The 26,395-nt window shown below is 33.2% G+C and overlaps 1 long non-coding RNA gene across 1 annotated transcript; it reads left to right on the top strand.

Annotated features, from left to right (window-relative positions):
• Positions 1-2,370: 2,370 nt before the first annotated feature.
• Positions 2,371-25,215, top strand: LOC141546346 (uncharacterized). The gene is made up of 3 exons (XR_012483276.1): positions 2,371-2,424; positions 23,940-24,111; positions 25,088-25,215. It is a non-coding gene; the product is annotated as an uncharacterized LOC141546346 (long non-coding RNA).
• The last annotated feature ends 1,180 nt before the right edge of the window (positions 25,216-26,395 follow it).

The following is a 26,395-nucleotide window of genomic DNA, read 5'->3' as shown; positions in this document are numbered from 1 at the left end:
GTTTTGGCAAAATTGCTGGTGAGTAGATCCAAGACATACACAACTTGTACAGTAGCTTCTTTGTGTTTTTATTTTGCCTCAACGACACCCTCATATATTAATGACAACCTTATAAAAGGATTCCTCTGATAGTATCCACTAGTCTATTAAACACCAATGAATTTACTGATTGCAAAAAGTGGATAGGTCAGGATAAAGATGAAATTTAACCAAATAAAGCTTTTTTTTTTACTTTCATGCAAAATGATGGGTCTCATTTTAATATCTCATTGTGGCATGGAGAAGAGCCAGAGGAACATAAGCTTTGAAATAAATGTCTTACTAGTCTAGTAAGGCATCAGTTATGAGCTTTAGATAGATTGGGCCTGTCTCAGGAATAATACCCTGGTTCAGTTCAGGGAGGCTCGTTTCCAAAAGGCTGGCCACCAAGGAATGACTTTTTGATCTACCACATCTTTTAAGGAGTTTTTAGGGGAAAGAGATGGAAGAACTGTATTTCACCCAACCTTGTTTTGGTTGCCATTGTTTGGTTTGGCTACATGTGACATTTAAGTTTTTGACCCACTACATGATTCATAAAGCTAAATGGTCTTTATTTTTTGGCCTGAATTGAAAATTGCCATCTATTCTCAACTTTAATTCATGGAGTCATCACTGTTTTCCTTAATAAAACATTCTCTCATTCTTTACCATTTACATTTTCCCTTTTAATCCTCTCATTCCCCTACTTACTCCCTGATTTTTTTTTTTTTTGGTCTCTTCATCCAACATTCCTGATTTCACCTTTTTTCTCAGTCATTTCTGTGATTCTTAATCTGCATCATAAAAAATGAAATTTAAATGAAAAAGAAAAATGTTTGGATAATTTTAATGATGTAATTTGTGTAGAGGAGCAGTTGGATTTGTTGTATATAAGTCAATCTGTAGTATAACCAAAGAAAATTATTCAACTAAAATATTTGGTTTAAAGGTCCCTTAGCAAGTGAGGAGAGAAAGAATGACAGAGGAAGGAATATATTATGTGGAGATAAATAGAACTCATAAAGGAAAAAAATGGGATTCATGTGACCCAACATGATACTCAGGTTATTTAAATATTCAAACATACAGGTAACTGCCATTTATGTAATGCTTTAAGGTTTGCAAAAATGGTTTTACATAGGTTATTTCATTTGAACCTCACAACAAAAGGTAGATACTATTATTAACACCATTTTAGAGGTAAGAAAAGCACAAAGAAGTTTGGTATGATCAGACTAATGAAACTGAGGTCCTCCCATACAAAAATCAAGAAGCAAAACTTTTTTTTTCTTTTTCTTTTCTTTTTAATTAATAGAAAGAGTTGGCTTGCTAATGAAAATCATATCCCTACAGCATTAAAAACTTTACACAGTGTTTTCTTCACAATAATTCTATTGAGACACGTAGTGTATTTAACACCCATTTTGCAGATAAGAAAAATGAGATTCAAGCAGATTGCATAAGTTGGCCAAAATCACACATCTAGGAAGTGTCAGAATGAGGATTTACATTTGGGGGGTCTGATTCAAAATCCAATATTTTCTCTACTATATCTTGCTGTTTCTAATTAAAGTGATTAGGAAAAAAGTCTGATGACATGGTTGAGAAAAATTAGGATTACACAGTCAACTCACCTACAACAACCCATTATAGAAGTTAAAAAAAAAAAGGAGAAAAATAGTTCGAATACATTAATGCTTCTACACAAATGCCAGAAATCTAAATAATAAAATAAGTAAATTGGAATGTCTGACAGCAAGTGCAAATCTTGATGTAATGAATACCTTAGAAATTCAGTAGAATGAACCTTACCAATGAAATTCATTATTTCCATCTCATAAACCCTAAATGAAAGATAAGAATAATTATATGTATGAGGAATAACTTTTTGTTACTTAGATTAGCTATCTAACAAGAAGGGGAAAATTGTTTCATTTTTTACATGTACCTTTTCTCACTAGTTAAATTGAAAGCTCTATAACAACAAATATTTTAGTTTATACTTCTTTGTATACTTTGTGTTTATTGGCCAATGAAGAATCAATAATAATATGATAAAAATCTTACTTAAATGAGACAGAATTAATGAAGAAATATATGGTTGGATGCGGTTCCCGCAAAACAAGAGAAGGGAATTGTAAGGTCCCTTTAAATGGGCGGGCACAGTGCAACAGGAGATTGAGTGGTCCAGAAGTATTCTCTGTGGATATAGGATTGCCCTGTGGGTGAGATCCTGTCCATATTGAGATAGCCTCATAATGGGTGACGGCTCTCTCGCTGGTTGGCTGTGTGTGTGACCTCACAGGCCCTTTATAAGCCCACTGCAGACAGCAGTCATTCTCTTTAACCTGGCTCCCTAGCCTGGGGTAGCCAAGCCAAGCCAAGCTAATGGATAGCCAAGAGGTAAGGAGTTTGGTAGTGAACAAGTGGGTCTTCAGACCAGGTGTTCACTAGGGAGCTGATAAGTCAGGGCATTATGTGAGTAGGTATAATAAAGGCTTTTAAGATTACACGTGGCTGTTCTTGAGCTTGCTACTGGTTATTAAACTATAGATTCAAGAGATTGTGGACAGAGATCTTTGAAGGCCTCAGAGGAGGCGAGCCAGGTAGAGTTGACACTGCAAAGGTACTCTGTTGGGCCTAGGGCAGACTAGTAATTGTAACTACCAGGAGGGCATGTTACAGTTGGAAATCCCATGCCAAAACAGGAGAAAATGAAAGAAAATGAAGAGTAAAGAAGAAAGAAAAGAAGGAAGAAATGAAAGAAGAAAGGAGGGAAGGAGGAAAAGAGGGAAAGTGGAATGGAAGGAGGAAAAGAGGAAGGAAAGAGGAATAGAAGGAAGGAAAGAGGATAGGAAGGGAGGGAGGGAGAGGAGGAAGGAACAAAGGAAGAAAGGAAGGGGAAGGGAGGGAGGAAGGAGGAGAAGGAGGAAGGAAGACAAAGAGGGAGAGGGAAATAGGAAAAAATAGAGGAGAAAAGGAAAAAGGGAAGAAGAGAAGAAAGGAGGAAGGAGAAGAAGAGGAGGGAAAGAAGGAAGAAAGGAGGGAAAGTGGAAAAGAAGGAGCAAAAGAAGGAAGAAAAGAAGAAAGGGAGAAAGGAAGGAAGGAAGGAAGGAAGGAAGGAAGGAAGGAAGGAAGGAAGGAAGGAAGGAAGGATGGAAGGAAGGGAGAGAGGGAGGAAAAAGAAAGGAAGGTAGTAAAAGAGGAAGGGAGGGAAGGAAGTAATGCTAGAAGGAAAAAGGGAATATAATAAGGAGAAAAGGGAACTATATTAAAATCTGAAATATTCAGTGTCACTAGGGAAAACTTAAAATTAGGCCTACCAATGGAAAGTGAAAATGAGACATCCCAAAGATCTACAAATATTAAGAGATGATATTGAACAGCATGCAAAAAAAAAAAAAAAAAAAAAAAGGAATTGTTCGACAAACAATGACTGCTTTCTAGAAAAGGCAGCTCATTTATATTACTAGGAAAAGAAATACATTTGACTTGCTACTGAATGGTGAGTAAGAACTAATTCAGAGAATTCAGAAGACATTGTCACATAGAACCAATATTATAAGCAATAATGTGATACTCAAGCTAGTGTCATATTCAAGTTAACCAGAGGATACAGCCCTAGAAGAATGGGGAAGATTGGGGAAAGGAGTGGTGAGAAAGCAGTAAAGGGATAAACCTGAATCTATGCTGAGCACAGATAACCAGTTCAAGTCTTTGCTAATCATAGATATCCAACTCAAGCCTCTACTAATCATGGATAACCATCTTGTGTTCCTGACAATCACAGCTAGCCCACTTAGCCAATCAGAAGAATTAGCATCTGAATAGCATCAAGAAAGCTCCTAAACTTGATCCTAAGTAGAAATTCTATATTCTATGTCTAGCTCTCTGGAGGAGTAAATGTCACACCTCATTAGTATCATACCACTCTCCTCTCCTTCATAGTAATGGTTCCCAACCTTTCTGAGTATATATCTTTTTATACCTCAAATGTATCTTCCAAACCCTGACATGACAGTAATTATACTATTAATAGTTGTAGATTGAGGAAAACAAAAATAACAAAACAAGACATGAGAACAAACTATCAATTCAAAAATATTTTGAAATGAAATGGACATTTTATTAATCACATGATCTCTCCATCTTGGGAAAAAAAACAGCAATGTATATATGTGTTAAGAATATTGTATATTCAGCCTCTTATTTATTTACTTCTTTGTGGACACCTTCTAATAACTCTTCCTGGACCCTCAAAAGTCCAAATCCTTCAAACTTTCAGTGGCTAGGAAATAATTACCTACCTCAAGTAGTTGAGCAGCCAAATTCTCTAATCCTCAAAAAAGGACTTTACAAGTCCTACAAGGCAAGGAAAAGATGGCCTTTAGTCAGTGGGAAGAGAGCAACAGGACCAGGTTCACTGAACTTTTGGTAAGTTAGATGTTCATCACTCAAGGAGTGATCATATTTGATTATATTCAACATTCTGCCAAGAGAAGGAAAGAAACCAAAAAAATTCATAAAGTAACAGATTTAGAAAAGGGTATAAAAAAAGGCTTAGGCTTTAATTAGAGGGAAAATGAAAAGAAATAGTTTAAAAAGTAAATAATCCACAGGAATGCTAGAGACTATTTAAAAATACCTTATTGGAAGCTAAAGGGGAAAAAAAAACATTTTCCACAGACCAAAAAGACTGGGCACTTGAAAATAAACATTAAATTGCTAAAAGGCAAGGTCATAGAAGAAAAGAATCTTCTTAAAAATCTGAAGAAAAGAATCTTCTTAAAATGGAAACGCTGTTTAAGTGAGGTGAACAGGGAAGCCCATAACATAAAGTATGGTAGCTCAAATGCAAACCAGCAATTAGGCTGACCAAATCCGAATTCAAGGAGCACCTTGCAAAGGATTCCAAAGCCAAAAGGAAATTCTTAAAATACTTTAATGGAAGGAAATACTGCTAGGGAATCAGAGAGATCTAGGATAATAGTGTAAATAAATAAATTAATCAATGAATAAATAAAGAAGGGAGGAATAAATATATACATTTTGTGATAAGAGAATGGGAGGAGAGACAATAGCAATTATTCACATTTCTAGAGTGCTTTAAGGCACTGGATATTCAAAAAACCAGATTTTTTAAACAAATATTTCTTGAATAAAATTACCAAGTGTTTTTTGTTTGTTTGTTTGTTTGTTTTTTCAAGTAACTCTGTGAGGGAAGAAATTGCAATGAATATGTCTCAAGTTTACCAATAGGGAAATACAGCTCAGATTTGCCCATAGGTCTGTAGCTAGCACCAAAACTTGGATTTGAATCAAGTTCTTCTAATTCAGGATTCAGTATACACTTCACTGCATTGTACTGGATTCTTTAGCTCTATTTTTTACACTAGCAAGAAGCACAAAGGTCAAAGATGTTAGCTCAGATAGAGGGAAATGCACAGAGCATTGTAGAGCTGGTTCATTCTATATAAATTATGATGTTCATACAAGTGGTTAACCTTCTTTAAGAGTTTAGGGTGCTATTGTTGATCAAGATGTGCATCCTCATAGGTTGTAACTCACTGGTCTATTATCAGGGATATTCATAGCTTTAAGTAGGATTCCAGAAGGAACCCAAAAATCTACCACTCCATTCCATTACTGCATTATGCAAGAGAATAAATCCTTAGAATCAACCCTAAAATTATCAAAAATTATTTTATAGAGCCAAAAAAAATAATAAAATTCATATGGAACAACAAAATCTCAAGGAACTAATGAAAAATATGAAAGAGAGTGGTTTAGCTGTAAGATCTTAAACTTTATTTACAAAGCAGTAATTATTAAAATAATCTAGTACTGGTTAAGATATAAAGGGATGGATCAGTGGAATAGATTTGTTATACATTATTGTAAAATACTATATTAATCTAGTATATGATAAACCCAACAATCCAAACTTTTGAGACAAAAAAAAAAATCTTTATTTGTCAAAAACTGCTGGGAAAACTTGAAAACAGTATGGCAGAAACTTAGGCATAGACCAACATCTCACACTATATACCAAGATATGACTCAACATGAGTACTAAATTTATACAAAAAACTATAATACCATAAGCAAATTAAGAGAACATTGATCAGTTTATCTGTCAGATTTATGGATAAGGTAAGAATTTCGTATCAAAGAAAATGTAGAGATCATTATCAAGTAACTTAATCTCTCTATGCCTCAGTTTTCTAATCTGTGAAATAAGGGGACTGGACTTTAATACATTTAAAGATCTCTTTCAGTTCTAAATCTGTGATTCTGTAATCTAGGGTCAGAAATTTTGATGTGTAGAGAAATATATAACTGTCATTGTTATGAGTGATCTTGGCAAGTACAAACGTAGAGCAAATCTGTGTAGAGCAAATATGTAATGAAACTATAATTCATATCAAATATGGGTTGTATGTAGCCTTTCAAGGATTTCTATGATATTCATTTCAGTCATAAATCCTTCATATACAAAGTCAAGTGTTTCATACGCTTTATCCCTCATTGTAGTGGGAAGGCTTTTAGTTATCCTCATTACAAATAGTGCTTTTTGATGGTTATAAATAAATATTACTTATCGTTTTAAGGTAAGCTCCATTTATCCCTGTGTTCTCTAGTGCTTTTTAACAGGAATGGATAGTTTTTTGCATCATAAAAAAAAAAAAAAAGCTTTTTCTGCATCTAGTGAGAAAATCATATGATTCCTAGTGGCTTTGCTAGTGATATGGTCAATTATGTTGATAGTTTTCCTCTTCCTCCACCTGCATTCCTGGTAAAAATTTCACCTAAGGATCAAAGTCTGTGACCCTTGTGACATATTGATATAATCCCTTAGTTAGTGTTTAATTTAAATTGTCTGTATCAATATTCATTAGGGAAATTGGTCTATAATTTTCTTTCTTTGTTTTGGCTCTTCCTAGTTCAGGTTTCAACACCTTATTTGCATCGTTAAAAAAAAAAAAAAAAAAAAAAAAAACTTGGTAAGACTCCTTTCCCTATTTTCCCAAATAGCTTATATAGTATTGTGATTAATTAATCTTTAAATATTTAGTAGAATTCACTTGTAAATCAATCTAGTCCTGAAGATTCTTTTCTTAGAAAGTTTGTTAATGGTTTCTTTAATTTCTTTTCCTAAGATTAGGTTATTTTTTTCTTCTTCTATTAATTTTGTTGATTTATATTTCTATCATTTAGATCAGGGCTTCTTAAACTTTTTCAATCAATAACCCCCTTTTACCCAACATTTTTATGTGATCCCAGATGTTATAGGTATACAAAATAGGTATATAAATCAACATTTACTAATAATAAATCATCATTTTATAACTCCCACATTTAGTTACACAACCCCATTTAGGGTTGCAATCTACAATTTAAAAAGCTTTGATTTAGAGTGTCAAATTAATTGACATATAATTGGGCAAGGTAGCTCCTAACAATTGTCTTAATTTCCTCTTCATTGGTGGTGAATTCACCCCTTTCATTTTTGATACTAGTTGCTCACCCAATTTATTGATCCATTTTTTTCTCTATTTTATTAATGTAAGAAAACAGAGATATAAGTTTTCCTCTAAGGACTACTTTGGCTGCATCCCATAATTTTTGGTATGCTATATCATTGTTATCATTTACTTTAATGAAATAATTATTTCTATGATTTATTCATGGCCTACTTATTTTTAGGATTAAATTATTTAATTTCAAAATAATTTTATTCTCTTTTTATAATTACATATTATTGAATATCGCATTATGATCTAAAAACAATGTATTTAATGTATCTGCTTTTCTGCATTTGATTGTGAGGTTTTTATATCCTAATATATGGTCAGTTTTTGTGTAGGTGCTACGTACTTCTGAGAAAATAATGCATATTACTTTCTATTCCCATTCAATTATCTCCAGAGATCTATCATATTTAATTTTTCCAGAACTTTATTTACCTTCTTAACTATTCTTTCTTTTGTTTTTGTTAGGTTTATCTAGTTCTGAAAGGGAAAATAAAGTATCTAAATAAGCCAGTCTTAGAAAGAGAAATTAAATAAACCATCAATGAAGTTTCTAAGAAGAAAAAAAAATCCCAGGACCAAATAGATTTACAAGTGAATTTTACTAAACATTTAAAGAACAATCAATTCCAGTATTATATAATTTTCCAATCCTACTTGGAAAAATAAGGAAAGAAGGAGTCGTTCCAAGTTGTTTTTTTGTTTTATGTTTTTTGTTTTTTTTTCTGACACAAATATGGTGCTGAATCTAAACCAAGAAGAGCCAAACCAAAGAAAGAAAATTATAGTCTGAGGTTCGCCACTGGTAAAGTTTCATTATCTAGTTCCTTAACTCAACTTCTTTAAAAAATTAAATGCTATATCATTTGGCAGATACATGTTTAGTACTGATATGACTTTATTGTGTATTGTACATTTCAGCAAGATATACTTTCCTATCCCTTTTAATTATATCTATTTTCATTTTTGCTTTGGGATCATGACTGCTATCCCTGTTTTCTTTTCTTTAGCTGAAGCATAATGAATTCTACTCCAGCCCCTTGCCTTTATCATATTATATTATATTTTATTTATTATATTATATTAATTACATTGCATTATATATTATATATTATTATAGGATCCTGGTTTTTTATTATCTTATTATTAAAATATTATATATAATCTTATTATCTTTTATTATCTTGCCATATAGCAATATGTCCTGTTTAATCTTATTGAATTTCTTATATATTTTTTCTTGGTTGTTTTTTTACATTTTTATGTTTCCCCTGAGTCTTTTATTAGCAGGTCATTTTTTTTTTACTCACTGATTTTTTAACTGGAAATGCTTTAAAATGCTCTCTTTTGTTAAATATACATCCCCCCCACACCTGAAAATTAGTTTCAGTTTTGTTGGATAAATGAATCTGGGCTATAATCCTAACTCCTTTGCCTTCCATTATACCATATTCTAAGCCCTCCATTGCTTTAATGTGAAAGCTACTAAGACTCGTGTTACCCCGAGAGTAGCTCCATGATACTTGAATTGTTTCTTTTTTGGCTGTTGCAATACTTTCTTCTTAATGATATTCCTGAAAGTTTTTATTTCTTTATTTCTTGAAAAATATTGTTTATATATTTTTTTGTTTGTTTCTTATCATGGCTTTTAGGTAATTCAATAATTCTTATATTATTTCTCTTGGATCTATTTTCAAAGTCCATTGTTTTTCCAATTAGAAATTTCACATTTTCATTTATATTTTTTTACTTTTTAAATTTTGTTTTATTGCATCTTGATATCTCCTAGTCATTAATTTCCACTTGCTCAATTCTAATTTTTAAGGAATTATTTCTTCAGTGACCTTTTATACTTCCTTTTCCATTTGGCCAACTCTATACTTTTTATCTTTTCCTTTGACATTGAATTTTTTTGTCATGATTCTCTTGCATTAATCTCATTTCTTTCCCCAATTTTTCTTCTTCTCTAATTTTTTTTTTAATATTTTTAAGCTCTTCCAGGAATTCTTATGGAGACTTGAGATCAAATTACATTTTTCTTTGGGGTTTCATATGTAGCCATTTTGACACTATTGTCCTCTTCTAATTTAACCCTTGATATTCTGTGTCATCAAAGTAACTTTCTATAGTCAAGTTCTTTTTATTGTTGTTGTTTGTTTTTTGCTCAATTTTTTCTATCTATTTCATGACAGTGTTTTTATGTGAGAGTTGGATTCTGGTCCTGTACTGTCTGAGTTTTTTGTGTTGGGCTTTGGGTCTTGCTTCTGGCTTTCCCTGGACTTCAAGGATTAATTGCTTGCTTTCATAGAAGTTAGCCTTTTTTTGTATGATGTACTGGGATGAGGGAGGCTTCCCTTCTGGCCTCCCCTGGATGTGGGGTTTAGTGGCTACCTTGCTCCAAGTGTAGGGTTCTGCTGTTGAGTTGCTATGGATATAAGGCTAGCATGCCTTAGAGGCAGGGTACCCTTGTTGGCAACACCTGGGACAAGGCTTCACTACTGATCAGCAATGAGGACAAGACTTTGCTGGTGGCTTGTGCAGGGATCATTGGGATGAGGTTGTAATAGCCTGCACAGTCTGCTCATTTGCCTCAGAAGCTTTTGCAGAAAGACAGGGCACAGTGGTGGACTGCCTAAGCTTGGAGCCTTGCTGTACTACTAGTAGTAGTATTATGAGGCTGGCTACTGCTGCTGCTCTTGAATCTCACTCACCCTCTCCCATTCCAGTGAAACAGACCTTTTCTGCTAGGCTTTCTCACTCCAAAGGCTGTTTCTTAAGTATTTGTAGGAAAACATGGGAGGGCTTTGGGAGGGTTTCTTCTTCACTTTGTCAATTTGGAGTTCCACATTGATTTTTTAATCCCAAAAATATACATTATTATGTACTTGGGGAGGGGCTTCAAATAGATTTTGTAAAGAGTTTATATGGGAAATTATTCACCCTGGGTTCAGTACTCCCATTTTGTCTACACTCTCTACCATTCTGAACACATATGCACTCATACTCATACACTCTGAACAGATATCCCAAAGTAAACTGGCCTAAAACTAGGAGAATAATTTGCACCAACTACAAAAACCTGAATGAAAGCATTGCTCAAAGGCAGCTGATCTCAGATATGAGAGACTACAGGTGCTGAATGTCACATATATCACTTAACATGGTCACGGTCTGTCTTAACTGATTTTCTTTGTGGCAAGGGAATTTTGTCACTTAGTTGTAGATGAAGAAAGATAATGGATTGTGGTATTAAATGATAATGATTTGTGGTGTTGAAAAATTAAATTTAAACAAACCAAAAAATTAACTGGTCTGGCCATATTGTACATTCCTGACCTTCCTGTCTTAAGTGTTGCTCCTTTTTAAAAAGTATCAAAATGACTATTAAATGTCTAGATTGTGGAGCAACTAAGCTGGAACTTAAACTAGATAATAACTGAATAACTTAATCATCATATAAATTAAAATTTCATTGGAGGCCTTCAATTTTGATAGAATGTCAACTTATAAAGGGTCCATTTGAACAAAGCCATGGCTAAGGCCATCAGTGGTGATGGCACCCACTATTTTATAAATAAAAGTCACAGGATTGATACATCCTTGAATGCATACCAGGAAAAATTTATGCTTCCAAAAGAACGTAGATACTTTCTTTTTATCAGCAAATTTTAGTTTCAGATGTGTCCAACTGTATATGACCCTATTTGGAGTTTTCTTTGCAAAAAATTTGGAGTAGTTTGCCATTTCCTTCTCAGCTCATTTTATAGATGACAAAACTGAGGTAAATGAGGTTAAATATCTTGCCCAGGATCACACAACTAATGAGTATCACATTTAAATTCAGGAAGATGAGTCTTCTTGACTTCAGGCCTAACATTCTATCACCTACCTGTCACAATTAGAACTCAACTCAATAAGTAGTATGGTATGATAGAAAAGATATTGGGTTTGAAATCAAAGACACAAATTCTATTTCAGATTTTGACTCTTACAAGTATAATTGGGGTTGAATGGGAAATGTATCTACAAAGATGCCTTTTCTTGTTCCAATTGACTATATGCCCAGTTCAGTTTACTTCCACTACTATATGATAGTCCTGAAGAGTTCCTCTGCTTTGAGAAGAAGCAGTTCCCTCTTTGTTGGGACTCAATGAATTTTTAAAGGGAGTAATACACTTTATCACAGTTCTTTTCTCTTCCTGCCTCTATCCTTGCCTTCACCATTCCAGCATCAATATTTTCATAGAGTAATGAGGCTCCACTATGTGAGCTTGAGTCTGTACTATGGATGCCCTTTAAACTTTGTGTTTTCTTCCCCAAGTAGGTGAGTATACATTTATATCAAGGTGGATGTGTCCAGGTTTAAAGATATCCTTGGGAGTTGAAGAAGTCCAAATGCCATGGGTCCATCATATGGGGATGATTGGTAGGAAAGGGAAATTTTTCTGCTAAAGAAGTCTTGGCTTTAATCTTTAATATATATGGAATTTAAGAGACAACACAGAGTAGAGTTGAAATGTAATTATGCCTATCAGTAGCCTCATTTACTGCTTTATGGACTTCTGGGGTTAAAAATAGTGGTTATAAATTGTTACTGAATCTCATTTTATACCTTTTCTGTCAATGAACACTTGTATTTACTTTTACAATTCTTTTGGGTATAGGAAATAAAGTAATTTCCCATATATGATTCATATTATTATATATTATGTATTTATGTATCTATATCAATATAAACATATATATATATTTAGTGCTTTCCTTTTATAATATGAAGCAAGATATGAACCAAAAACTAAGCTAGAAATAAATCATCTCTAGAGCAAAGGGAAATTAATGGGATATAATGAAGAATATGCCAAAAGAGAATCTAAACTCTCTTAGTAGTGGCCAGGTTTTCTAAGGACTGAGGCTAATCTGGTCAGTCACTGAGTCCATGAATCCAGAGTTGAGAAAGGGCTCTTTAGGAAAGGGACACCAAGTTTCCTAAACCCAGATCTAAATTATTGTTAACCAAGTACCAGTCTTTGGGTAAACCATGGAATTTTTCTAAGTCCTAATTTACTCATCTGAAAAATGAGGATAAAGCTTATAGGACTGTTTGGAGAATCATATATATGAGATATAAGCTATAAAAGTGGGTTGGAAATGTAAGATAAAATTATACAATTCACAGACTTGATAGAAGATTTGACATATCCTTTTTCCACTGAAGCTTCCAATCCTTTGCCACTATGGCTGGCAACTTCTTTTTGAAAGTTCCGCCATCTCATTCTAATCAATCAGTTTTCAGGTCTGAAACTTTATCTCCTCCTTCAGTTACTTTAGGACTTGGCTCATGATCTTTCTTTCCATCTCAATCCCTCATTCTCACTGATATAAATATTTACATTCCAACATCCAGTTTTCCAGTTGATCAATCTCCTTAATTCTCATGTGATCTGTTTCATTCTAGCTCTGCTATTCAAAAAAAAAAAAAAAATTAGCTCAACTTGGATTTCACTTTCATCTGAAAATAATTATATCTGATCTTTCCATCCCTTTCTGCCTACATATATTAAAGGGAGAACAAACTCCAAAACTGCTACCTCCTCCTTCCTCCCACCCCAACTGTACCTTTAATTTTGATCCCCAAATAGGACCTTACATGGTAACCACTCAATAAATGTTTTCCCCATTTACTTGCATATTTATATTATTTGCTTATTAATTGCCTATCACATATCATTTACTTACCTCTTAATCTATTTATCTATCACTTTATATATCTATATATCTACCCTCACACTTGTCTCTCTTTATCGAATTGAATTCAATTATCCTGAAATATTCAATTCAATTCCTCAGTGCTTGCTAGGTGCTTGGGATTCAAAGACAAAAATAAAAATAGCTCCTTCCCTCAAAGATTTTACATTCCACTAGAAGGTGAGAGTCACTAAATAAAGATAAAAACAGATAACCACAGTATAACATGATGTGTGCCAAAGTAGAGGTAAAAACAATACATCCTGCATATTCAGAAGAGATAAATAGAATATCTTGTTGAAAGGATTAATAAATTCTTCATGTAGGATATAGCATTTTAGTAACTCTTGAAGGAAGACCAGGGTTTTGACAGTCACAGATAAAGAAGGGATTCTAGGTGTAGGGAATTTGGGAAGCAAAAAGAGGGAGGTAAGCTGTCAGGAAGATTCAGGTGATATTGATCCATACAATTTGGCTGGAACTTATGTGTATAGGGATTGTAGGAAATAAGGCTGGGCAGTTAGAATGATTGTATATAAAGTAAAAGAATTACACTTATTAACCTGTGCAATAACATTACATTATATTTGCAACTTTTTCTATTTTAAAGAATTGAATTACAATGTATCCTTTTGCCATTATTATTTGTTTGAAATACTTTGTCACTGAATGAAATAAAATTCTATCCTGAAACTACTTTTATCATCTGGTCATAATAAAAACCTGTTTAATGTACAAAAACCCAATTATCTTTAATGTACAAACACCCAAATATAAATTACTTCTGAAAGTTTTTCATTTCTCAAAAAAAAAAAAAAAAGTTACAGATTTTCACTTCTCTTTTTCTTTTCTTTCTTTTTCTTTCTTTTTTTAACCCACTAGCAGCACTAGAATGATTGAACCTGGAGCTGGAAGAAACATTAAGAAATCATCTAATTCAATTCCTTGCCTATAATATTCTTTTTAAAAATTAAAAAAATATTTAAAGCTATTAAGTGGTGAGGTAAGGGTTAGAGCTCAGTTATCCTCTATTCTGAGATAGTTTCTTTCTTTTCTGTCCCAATATTCACAGCAAGAAAATTAATTTTAAAATTAAAAGTTCTCATAAGGTTCAAAATGTGGCTAAACATTCAAGACTCTATGAGGTAATATGAAACTCTTGGCTTGGAAAATTGGGTGGTGAGTTTCATAAGGATAAATCTTCTGACTTCTGCTGTCTGCTGGCTCTAACCAGTTCATGCCTATCATGAGATCAGATTTAGCCTTATTACCATAGCTGATCTTTTGGTTCTATCAGAAACCAGGAAGTAAAGGGCTTTAAAAATATATATATATATATATATATTGTTTTTGTCTTCATTTTATATTTGCCAAGGTCACATCAGGTATATAAATACAAAGCAATGAATTAATGTTTGCATTTCAAATTTATCTAATTATTTCATAATCTTCAATAAGAATCCAATTTCACTTGAATTTTGGCAAGTCACCCTCATCCATACTCCTTCAAGACTAGTTTGTAATACTTACCCAACTGCTAGCTTGAACCAACATGTTTAAACTATTAGGTGATCAACATACTCATATGCATACTCTTTTATTGGACAAATGATTTCTCTTTCACATGCATATCATAGTTAATTTTGACCAATGGAGAACCCCTTCTAAATCCTTTACTCTCAAATCATTTTACCTTGTGCTTTTTTGGAAATATTGAGTTGATCTATCTTTGAGAAAATGAAAGAACCAACAATTTTCCTACTCTACTTGAAAAGATCTTCATTATCTTTACACTTCCTATCCTTCTTCAACTCTTTCTTTAAAGAAATGTTCTCTTCCCTGTTGAGATTAACCATTAGAGGCTATGTGGGAAAAGATCATGACTTAGTCAGAATATTTAAGATGGAATCTGCATTTTGTCATTTCCTGTTCAATTCAGAGTAATTCATTCACTTCCTTTACAGCCTCAGTTCTCTCATCTATAAAGTGAAGAGGTTGGATTACATGATCTCTAACATTTCTTCCCTTTCCAAATCTATGATCTTATGACCTGTACTCTTGATCCGAATTTCACATATGTCATCAAACCCCTTTCTATTATCAATTATTCCCTCTTTCTCTTACATCTTCAACCCACTTCTCACTACTCATTCCTTTGATTCTATCTACAACTTATTTTTTAATCCTTCTTCTTCCTCAAGCTAGTTATCCATCTTCCACCTCCTTTTTTTAATCAAACTTCTGAGACAATTGTCTACATTTTATCTTCCCATTTCCTCTCTCTATGTTCATAATTCTTGTTTTTACTCCTATCACCACTGAAAATGTTGCTTCAAAAATCAACTTGTAATCAAATTGTAACTAGCAAATTAAAGAATGATAAGATTTAGAGATGAACAAGTGCAGCTGAGTAGTACAGTAAATAGAGCTATGGGCCTGGAATCAGGAAAACCTGATTTCAAATATGTCTTAGACACTTACCAGCTATGTTACCATGCACAAGTCATTTAACCCTATTTCCTTGATTCCTTCTCTGAAAAATAATCTGGAAAAGGAAATAGCAAACAATTCAGATGTTCTAATGAATATGTTAATATACCAGTGTGTGGAATAGAAAGATAAGATGAAGAACTTACAGGAATGTATGAATTCTTTTTCTGTATTTTATTTTCATTATTTCTGTGTTTCCCCTATGACCTGTATAATATGTGCAGGCCCATATTTACTTGAGCCTTGGCCAGCTACAAACATGTTTACTTAACCTGAGCTGATGACATTTATCAGTATTTGACATTTATCAATATTTAGTCTATTAGCTTGACCACTATCTGCTTGATTAAGCCTGAAGGCCTGATTTTCTGTTTCCTAGAAATCAGGTGATTTTGGGGGAAACAGAAACCTTCCATTCCAATCTCTGAATAGCAACAACCAATTAGATGCCTCCCCCTCCCCTTCTCAATGCTCTCTTACTTGTGTATAAAACTATGTATCTTTACTATTCCTTTAGCCCACCTACCATGAGCTTTCTCTCTTTTATCTTGTGATGGGGCAGCTCATCCTCCAGAGATTTTAACAAACAACCTTTCTGCTTTCTATTTTGAGTGATCTCTGAGTAGTCCTTTTGGGTAAGGGTCTTCGACATTCCTCACACCAGGAAATAGATTTTTTTTCCCCTCAGAATTACAGAAACTCCCAAATAGAGATAGAATATTAAAACAGGCTTTTATCATGACCAGGTGATAAAAGTAGTTTCAGGATGGAGTTTTATTTCATTCAGTGACAAAGTATTTCAAACAAATGATTATGGCAAAAGGATATATTGTACATTCAATTTTTTAAAATAGAAAAAGTTGCAAATATAATGTAATGTTATTGCACAGGTCAATAAATATAATTCTTTTACTTTATATACGATCATTCTAACTGCTCAGCCTTATTTCCTACAATCCCTATACACATAAGTTCCAGCCAAATTGTATGGATCAATATCACCTGAATCTTCCTGACAGCTTATCTCCTTCCTTTTGCTTCCCAAATTCCCTATACCTAGAATCCCTTCTTTATCTGTGACTGTCAAAGTCCTGCTCTTCCATCAAGTCACTAAAATGCTATATACTACATGAAGACTTTATTAATCCTCTCAATAAGATATAATATTTCTCTCTTATGAATATGCAGAATGTATTGTTTTTACCTCTTCTTTGGCACATATCATGTCATTATACTGTGGTTATCTGATTTTATCTTATCTCCCCATCCACATCCCCTCAACTAATCTGTAACTTCCATTGGGCAAAAAACTGTGCCTTATTGATCTTTGTATCTTCCAATGACTTATTTAATGACTATTATTATAATGATAATATATAAAGTCATGTAAATATTTATTAAATTTAATTGAGTTGGTTGGTGATATGAAAATGTTAACATTAAGAGAAAATGATGATATTATTGCAATTCTTAGGGTGAAAGAAAAGAGTACTCTAGGGTTTGTTTTTCTAATATCATTTTCCAATTACATGTAAAAATCATTTTTAACATTTTTTTAAATTGAATTACAAGTTCTCTTTCTTCTTTCCTTCTCTTAACTCCATCCTAAGAAGGCAATCAATTTGATATAGGTTATACATGTGAAGTCATGCAAAATATATTAGCACATTAGTCATTTTGTTAAAGAAAACAGACCAAAAACCAATTTTTAAAAATTATTATTCAATTTGCATTCAGATTCCATAATTTCTTTCTCTAGAAATAGCTAGCATTTTTCAAAAAAGTTCTTCAGGATTGTGTTAGATCATTGTCTTGCTGAGAATAGCTGTCATTCACAGTTGATCACAGTACACTATTGCTATCACTGTGTACAATGTTCTTCTGATTTTGTCCACTTTACTTTGCATAAATTTTTATAAGAATTCCCAAGTTTTTCTTAAATCAGCCTGATCATAATATCTTATAGCAGAATAGAGTCTGTCATAACCATATACCACAACCTATTTGACCATTTCCAAATTGATGATCTTCTCCTCAATTTATGTTTTTTTTTTTTTTGCAATCAGAAAAAAAGGTATTATACTTTTGAACAAATAGGTCTTTTCCCCCTTTTACCAAAAACAAAAAACACAACAACAACAAAAGAAAACCCTCTTTGAAATACAGACAGTAATGGTATTGGTGGATAGGTACAAAGGATGTGTGCAGTTTTATAGTACTTTGAGAATAGTTTTAAATTGCTTTCCAGTATAGTTGCATCAGCTCACAACTCTACCAACACTGTCCCATTTTTCCTCAATCCTCTCCTATGTTTGTCATTTTAATTTTTTTTTCATATTAACCCATCTGATAGATTTGGATAGTACCTCACAGTTGTTTTAGTGTGCATTTGTCTAATTAGTAGTGATTTGGAGCAATTCAAGTGATCTGATTTCTTCATTTGAAAACTGTCTGTTCATATCCTTTGACAATTTATCAGTTGCAGAATTACTTTTATTCTTAAGAATTTGACTCAGTTCTCTTTATAATTGAAAAATGTAATCTTAATCAGAGAAACTTCCTATAATTCCACACACACCAGTTTGTCACTTTCCTTTTAATCCTGACTGTATTGGTTATATTTCTGCAAAGATTTTTAAATTGAATACAATCAAAATTATCTGTTTTACATCTCATAATGCTCTCTGTTTCTTATTTGGTAATAAATGTGTCCCTTATGCATAGATCTAACAGGTAAACTATTCATATTCCTCTAATTTTCTTATTGTTTTATGTCTAAATCATATACTCATTTTGATGCATTCATCTTGGTACATGGTGGGAGATGTTGGTTTCTACCCAGTTTCTCCCAAATTGATTTCTTTTTTCCAAGCAGTTTATGTTCCCAAAACTTGGATCTTTGAATTTATCAACCATTATCAACCAAGAGGACCTCTACCAAACTTGTTTGTTTAAAATAGGAAATTAATTTCATTTTAAAATATCAAAAAAACAGGATGGACAGCACATATCAAGCAAATATACAAAAGAATTGACCCATAAGAAAGGATCAAAAAACTAAAGTCCTGAATGAGTTCATAACTAAGGACAGAAGCTATATTCTCATCAAAGTTCAGAACAATATTAACAAGGAAAAAATATAAGACAAAGATTAGGAAATAATTGGTTCAAATTGAAAGGTTAAAGAGAGAAGGAAAAACTATTCAACCCTTATTTTGTTTCTCAAGGAAAATACAATTCATACTAAATAGTGGAACAAATATCATTAAGAGGGACTTTCTATACTAAATTGGAAAGAAAAGAATAAGTGAATATGTAGATACTTCAAATGAGTTTATATTTCCAGAGATTTAATTCTTGAGAGGACATTAGGCAACATTTGGAACTATGTCCCAAGGTGCTGAGAATATGTGAAGATGTGACAGCAGAGCCATTGTCAATAATCTGAGAAATGTAGATCTGAGAAATGACAGAAGACTCGAGAAGAAAATGTTCTTTTTCTAAACAGATAGATAAAACAAATGAATTCTTGAAGTTTAAGTCAGAATAGTATGATGTGGAACTTCAGAAAGATTCTAGAACAGATATGAAATAAAAGAGAAATAAGATGATCAGAATGGGCCCACTAAGAATAAATCATGCCATTTTTAATTTCATTTTTAATTTTTTTTTTATTTTGCTGTTAGACCAGAAAAACGTCATGGATATTGTAAATCTTGATTTCAAATACCTATTTGACCATCTTTCTCACAATAAATTCAATGCCAAATTTGCATAATGACATTGATTATCAAGGACTTACTGTTTTAACAGAGTGGTTACTCCTTCCACCAAATATCATTTGCAAACCCTTTATAGCTCAGCAGATGGCTACTAGTGCTATTAGGGCCAAAAAATTCATCACTCTGTGGCTGACCTGATAGAAGAGCCTCGTCATTCACAAAGTGGGGAAATAAGTAGTTTTTTTTTTTTTTAATATACTGTTCAATCCATTTGTTTAGTTGTACAACTTTCTAAAAACAATTTAACTAAAGAAATGTCAATTTGGAAGGAGCAATGTAGTAAACCCTTTTATTCAGCATTTTATCAGTAAACTGGATGGAAACCTAGAATGCCTACTGGCATCATCAAAATGATCCAACATCAAAAGCAAATATGGCTTTATCAGTGGCAATAACACTAAAAAAGATACATTTCCTCCTTTTCTGCTGCTTGTACCTTACTGACTAAATGACTTGCAGCTGAATCACCTTATATGCTGAATCCTTCAACAAGTCTCTCTGCATTAGAATATAAGCTCCTTAAAAGCAGAGATTGTCTTATTTTTCCATCCTATTCTTAGTCTTTAACATAGCGCTTTTCCTATTAACTAACATTTAATAAATGCATTTTCATTCACTGATTCACATTTACAAAATTTGCCAATGACACAAAGCTGGGATGAATGCCTGATACACGCCTGGAGATAAAAATGAAATTCAAAGAAAAATCTCAATAGTCTGGGATGGTGGTCAAAAATCAACAAGATGAACTTCTAAGATTTAGATTAAAATATAATTTGCATAACTTTCCTCTTTTTATTATGGAGGTAGAGTACAGGCTGAATATGTAAAATGTTATATGTACTGTCAGACACAGATAATATATTAGTTTTTCTTATAAGATGGTTCAGAGAAAGGCATGATATAATCAGAAATAAATGTGATATTAAAAACACAGGATAGGATAAAATTTTTAAAAAATTAAATAAATAAAAAGATTAACTGATAGCTTCAAAATATAAATTGCATAAAAACATAGCTGTAGGATAGTATTTAATTTTTTTTAAAAAGTCAGTTGAGTATGGAGATTGTCAAAAATCTTTGCACTCAAATATTCTAGGAAATCATACTGGTTGACTTGTAAGATTCCTTCTAAATGTAAGATTCTGTGATTCTGTGATTTCACTATTTAACAACTTTCTCCAAGGAAGAGAAGGGAAAGGAAAACTAAATACTAAGTCCAGCTGAGTTAGAAAACTATTTATTGGTTCCCATGTATCTCTTTTTTATTTGGGAAGATATCAAATGTTTGCTGGCTAAGAGGATTTGGGAGCTAGTTTGTAGCAACTGCTTTATGGTCTATTAAATCAGTAAAAAATGGTGATAATAATGTTTAAAAAAAAAAAAAACTTTGCCTTTTACAATTTCTCCAGTTTTAGAGATCAGCAGTTCATCCAAATAGTTAAGGTTAAAGTTGTTGCAATTATTTGTTGCATTTTCTTTAGATATTTATAATTTCTCTAAATTTTATATTTATTTTGGCCTTTATTCTCTCTACTGTATGTTCTGCCTGCACATAGACAGATGGTTCCTATATGACTTTCATTTTACTATTCATTAACTTTCTCTCTGGTCAACTTCATTCATAGTCAATTTCATTTTTTGTAATGATCTTGGTGTTCTTCATGTCCAATGCCTTTTGACTCTTTGTGAAGGAAATAGTCATGAGAAGTCTAGAATCTCTAAGTATCCTGCATTTTTAAACCTGATTTTTCCAGTACACTTTTTGCCATTCTTTCTCTTTCTTACTTTGTCACTGAACTTAGTGAGCACTGAAATATAACTTGATTTAGTCTTAAGAATCTAGTCAATTCTTTGAAGAGTTTCTTTAGCTTTCATTGTGTTTTTAATTTTCAAGTATTCCCATTTTTACCTTTTTCAAAAATTGGTTCATTTCCCCATCTTCAATCATGTCTGTAGAATCAGCACTGGATTTATTGCTGGAAGACCTGGATAACAATGCCAATTCTGCCACTTAATAGTTATATGACCCTTTAAAAATTCAGTTTTATTTCATTTTCAACTTCTAGGTCTTTTTTTTTTCTACCTCCCCTCTCATTGAGAAAGAAAGAAAAACAAAGGCAATTATAAACATGTACAGTTAAGTAATACACATTTCTACATTAGCCATTTCCATACTCTATTTCTCTCTCTTTCTCTCTCTCTTTCTCTCTCTCTCTCTCTCTCTCTCTCTCTCTCTCTCTCTCTCTCTCTCTCTCTCTCTCTCTCTCTCTCTCCTTTTTCATGCTTATTGTATCTAAAAGAGACAGACTATAGAACTTTTAGATTATATTCTGACATGGAAAATCATTTAACACTCAACAAACTGATTCCCATAGAGACCAATAAAATTAAATGCCTTGATCTTATTACCAGCGGTTAATAACCATATAGGTCTAGAAAGAATCATGCTTCAAATAATCCTTTCACCCATAGTCAATATTAGAAGAAAGGGTTAACTTGACTCAGATGAGTTCAGAAAAAGACCCCAAATTGTGCCACAAATTTGATTTTGAAGGAACTTCATGAAAACTTTTCACGATTTGACAAACAGATGAATGACATTTGTGAAACTAAAAGCAACAGCTGGCATCTGATCTATGAACTCTGCCAAATGCAAGTGTCAGGGTGAGACCACACCCCAAGAAATAATTTCCTTGAACCTTGGGCTGATGGAGCTTCTTTAGGTAATCAAGGAAGTGACCTGCATTCATTCAACCAAAGTGATCAAAAAGTTAATCCAAACAGTGAGCATTGGAGGCAGGCACATGGGGAAAAAATAATAAAGAGAGGAGGTGCAGGAGGGAGGAAAGGGGGAGAAGAACAGTGACATTTGGTGATGAACCATATGTGCGTGGTTTGAAAGACATGACTGAATTGTTTTTGGTGCAGTATTATTCTGACATTTAGAACAAGGCATTTTTCCATTTCCATTAATGTACTGCCAAATAGAAGGAGAACTGTCGCGAAATGAAGACTAAAGAAAGCTGTTCCTCAAAGTTGTGCTGAGACATTATTGATGAACTCATGGCAAATAAAGGTTCAAGGTGAAGTGTGAGTTGGTTAGCCAGAAGAGGAAGAAGACACAATAATACAAGTTCATGATATTGTCTTTCTTTGTATTCCTAGCTCTCAGCATTATGTCTGACACATAATAAACACTTAATAAATGCTTGTTGACTGACATTGATTTAATGTATCCAAAAGAAAGACAGGCCAGCCTGAGGCACAGAAGGGGGACATCTTTACTGGGCTTTTACTCTCATTTTCCCCAGAAAGTGCTCCAAATCACAGTTTTAGAGAAGAAAGTAAACTCAGAAACCATCTAGTCCAATCAAGAAGTCCAGTCTAGTACAATGAAGGAAACTGAATCCAGATAAATGAATCAATTTATCAAATGTCATAGGGGTCCTAGCTAAGACAAAAAATGATAACTCCATTTTACAAATTGAGAAACTGAGGACAAAATAAATAGAATACTTTGTAGAAATATATTATAAATCAGATAAGAAATCAGAAAATGACACATTTTCTATGTTTCAATGCTAAGCACAAGTCAATTCAACAAACATTTATTAAGTTCCTTTTATGTATAAAACACTAAGGGAGGCACAAGGGGCAAAAAATGAGCTTGCATTCTATTGGAGTTAAGAGAAGACAAAGGTATGACAGATATACAAATTGACACTCAAATAGCCCAGTGAATAATGCTTTGGGCTTAGCATCAAGACTCGGAATTCTGCCTAAGATATCTAACTCAACAGTTGTTGATCCTAAATCCTGAATCAGTCATTTAACCTCTTTCAAACTAAGTTTCTTTATCTGTAAAAGCAATAATAATAGCAACTTCGTCATGGGATTGCTCTATCAAATGAGGTAGGAATTATAAAGGTCTTTGCCAATCTTATAATACTATAGATACACATACATATGTTAGCTATTTTAGGCAAATGTGAAATATATGTCCAAAGGCAGATTCTATTGAATCAATCACTAAATCACTTCCCACCCTCAAAATAATTAATAATATGTTCTAGTCTTTATCAAGTGAGAACATATTAATTTAATCAATCAATTGTAGGCATTGCGCTAAATGTGAACAAGCTAGTTAATCAAGTTAGGAAAGGATAAAATGCTTCCAGACATTTGATGAAATGAAATATAAGCACACCAAAAATGTACTAGGATTGGCTGGAGAGATTCAGTCAGTTGTGAACTAGTCCTGCTGCTTTTCCTTTGCCTTTCAAAGTCACCTAAAGGAAGTTCTGAAAATATTAGTGACTCACAAATAACTATTAATTGGCTTATTCTTTGTTTTGCTACTGTTTAGCTCAAGTCAGAAGTAATTTCACACTTGAATGAACGTAATCAAAGACTTAGAAAACACTTCACTAGCCATCTCATTCCAAATATATCTGAAGAAGGAGTCTCTCTATAACATCACCACAAAACAGATATCCAATATTCAAATTCCAATGAGGAAGAGCCCACCTTCTCCCAAGGTAAAGAATTCTTCTTTTAAATAGCTCAAATTTTTAGAAAACTTTTATCTTACATTAAGCTGAAATCTGCATCTACTTAGAGGAGATGGAGATATACAACTAAAGGCATGATGAATGGATCTGAGTTCATCTTGGAAAGGAATGAAACATGTTCAGCAAGAGTTAAGGATATTTTTCAATATGGGAATTTTGAAGGTGAAGTGAGTTTCCAAGTTGAGAAAATGGGATATAGGAGAAAGTCTAGTGTACAACCTAGAGAGAAATGAAACTTGTTAATGATTCAAGCTATTCCAAAGTGAAATAGGTTATTTTCCAAGGTAATGAGATTTCTCTTTATTGGAGAGCTTAAAAGACTAAATGGCCAACTTAAATAAATTCATCCAATATTTATTAAGTATCTATAAACTCTGCACAGTGATAAGCAGAAGTATAAACACAAAGACATTTAACCCTAAGGAACAAAGATTCAACTTTCAGGAAGACATATCATAAAAGGGATAGTGTCTTGGTTGCAGGTGGGATTCCATATTAAGAAATATGAAATCTTCCACAAGTATCTCATCTAGCCTTTTTAATACAAATTTATCACATATTGCAATATTCTTCTCTAGGGTCTACAGGATGTTCCAGTGATCAGGAATTCAGCCATGCTCAGATATCCAATAGTTGTAATAGAGCTATTGTGACAGGTACATCAAGAAGACCCTATCATGTCTATATAAAGGATGTTTTTTCTAATCATTTCTATGTACCTTTAATGTAGAGAGAGAAACCTTGTTTTTTCTTAGTTAATTCAACACTTTTAACAAGTGCTAAATTAAACATTCCATACAACATATACACATGCACATGCATATTATCTACAGTTTGTAAAAAATCCAAATGGATATCTTTAAGGGAAATCAGGATGCTTGCTTAGTCTTCCTTGTCAAATCAGATCCTTCCATTTGTAGACACTGTGATACCTACTTTGCAGCTCACTGATTTGGCAATTACACCTGCAGAGAAAATGACCTGACTTTGGAAGTGGAATGTTCCAGAGAAGAAACCTTTTCAAAGGGTGACTAGGTGAAGGACGAAGAAAAACACTTCAGTGAATTTATCTCACAGGTAACTGGATGAATAATGGTTCTATGGGAAACAGAAAGCCTGAATGTCACTAAGCCAACAGGACTGAAATATTTCTGGCTCAAATGTGCACTTTTTTTCTAACTTTACTCTTTGCCACTGAGATGTCAAGTTACTGGTTCTGTGTTGCTCCTGAAATCACAATGCTCATTTGTAATCTAAGTAAAGTCACCAAGGACCATAAATAGTCCCCTGACCTCCTTAGGGCTGAGCTCCATGCTCTGTTACCTCACTAAGCAGAGCATGGTAAAGGCCCGTCTCACCCAATACAAGTTGTTTTCAAATGACTTTCCCTGTCTATGTTCAAGTTCAGAGTCACCAAGCTAAGCATATGTGCTGGTTGAGGCTTAATCATGGCACCCCATGGGTGTTACATTCTATAGTCCTCTCTAAGCTTTTATTCTAACTGGAGACTGAGTACTGCTTGAAAGGTTAGAACTGAAGGGAGATTTAGAAAACATCCACTATAATCCTCACATCTTCCAGATCAGTAAACTATGGCTCAGAGTAGTTAAGTGATTTACCAAGGTCACATAGACAGGGTGTGACATAGAAAAATAGCAGATTAAAGTGATCCAACTGCTGATCCAATATTTAATGGCATAAACTTTTTAATAAAAATACCTATATGCCACAGAGACTTGATTTGGAGGCAACATGGTACAGTAGGTTGCAGTACCAGACCTAAAACCATATTATAAAGCAAAAGTCATCAAAACCATTTGGTATGGCTAAGAAATAGAGGAGTGGGTCAGTGGAATAAGTTAGATACATACAACACAATGGCTCTAGTAAAATAGTATTTGATAAGCCCCAAGCTCCAACTTCTTGGATAAGAACTTCACATCTCTCAGATTAGTTAAGATGACAGGAAAAGATAATGCTAAATGTTGGAGGGCATGTGGGAAAACTGAGACACATCATTGGTGGAGTTGTGAAATGATCCAACCAATTTGGAAACCAATTTGAAACTATGTCCAAAGAACCATAAAACTATGCATACCTTTTCACTCAGCAGTACCATTACTGGATCTGTATCCCAAGGAAATCATAAAGGAGGGGAAAGGGCCTACATGTGCAAAAATTGCTGGGAAAATTGAAAAATAATATGTCAGAGACCTACATCTCATATCCCTTACCAAAATAAGGTCAAAAT

Source organism: Sminthopsis crassicaudata, chromosome 6 (assembly GCF_048593235.1).
Source record: "Sminthopsis crassicaudata isolate SCR6 chromosome 6, ASM4859323v1, whole genome shotgun sequence".
In the NCBI taxonomy this organism is placed as follows: Eukaryota; Metazoa; Chordata; class Mammalia; order Dasyuromorphia; family Dasyuridae; genus Sminthopsis; species Sminthopsis crassicaudata.
This window is presented reverse-complemented; position numbering and strand designations above follow the sequence as displayed.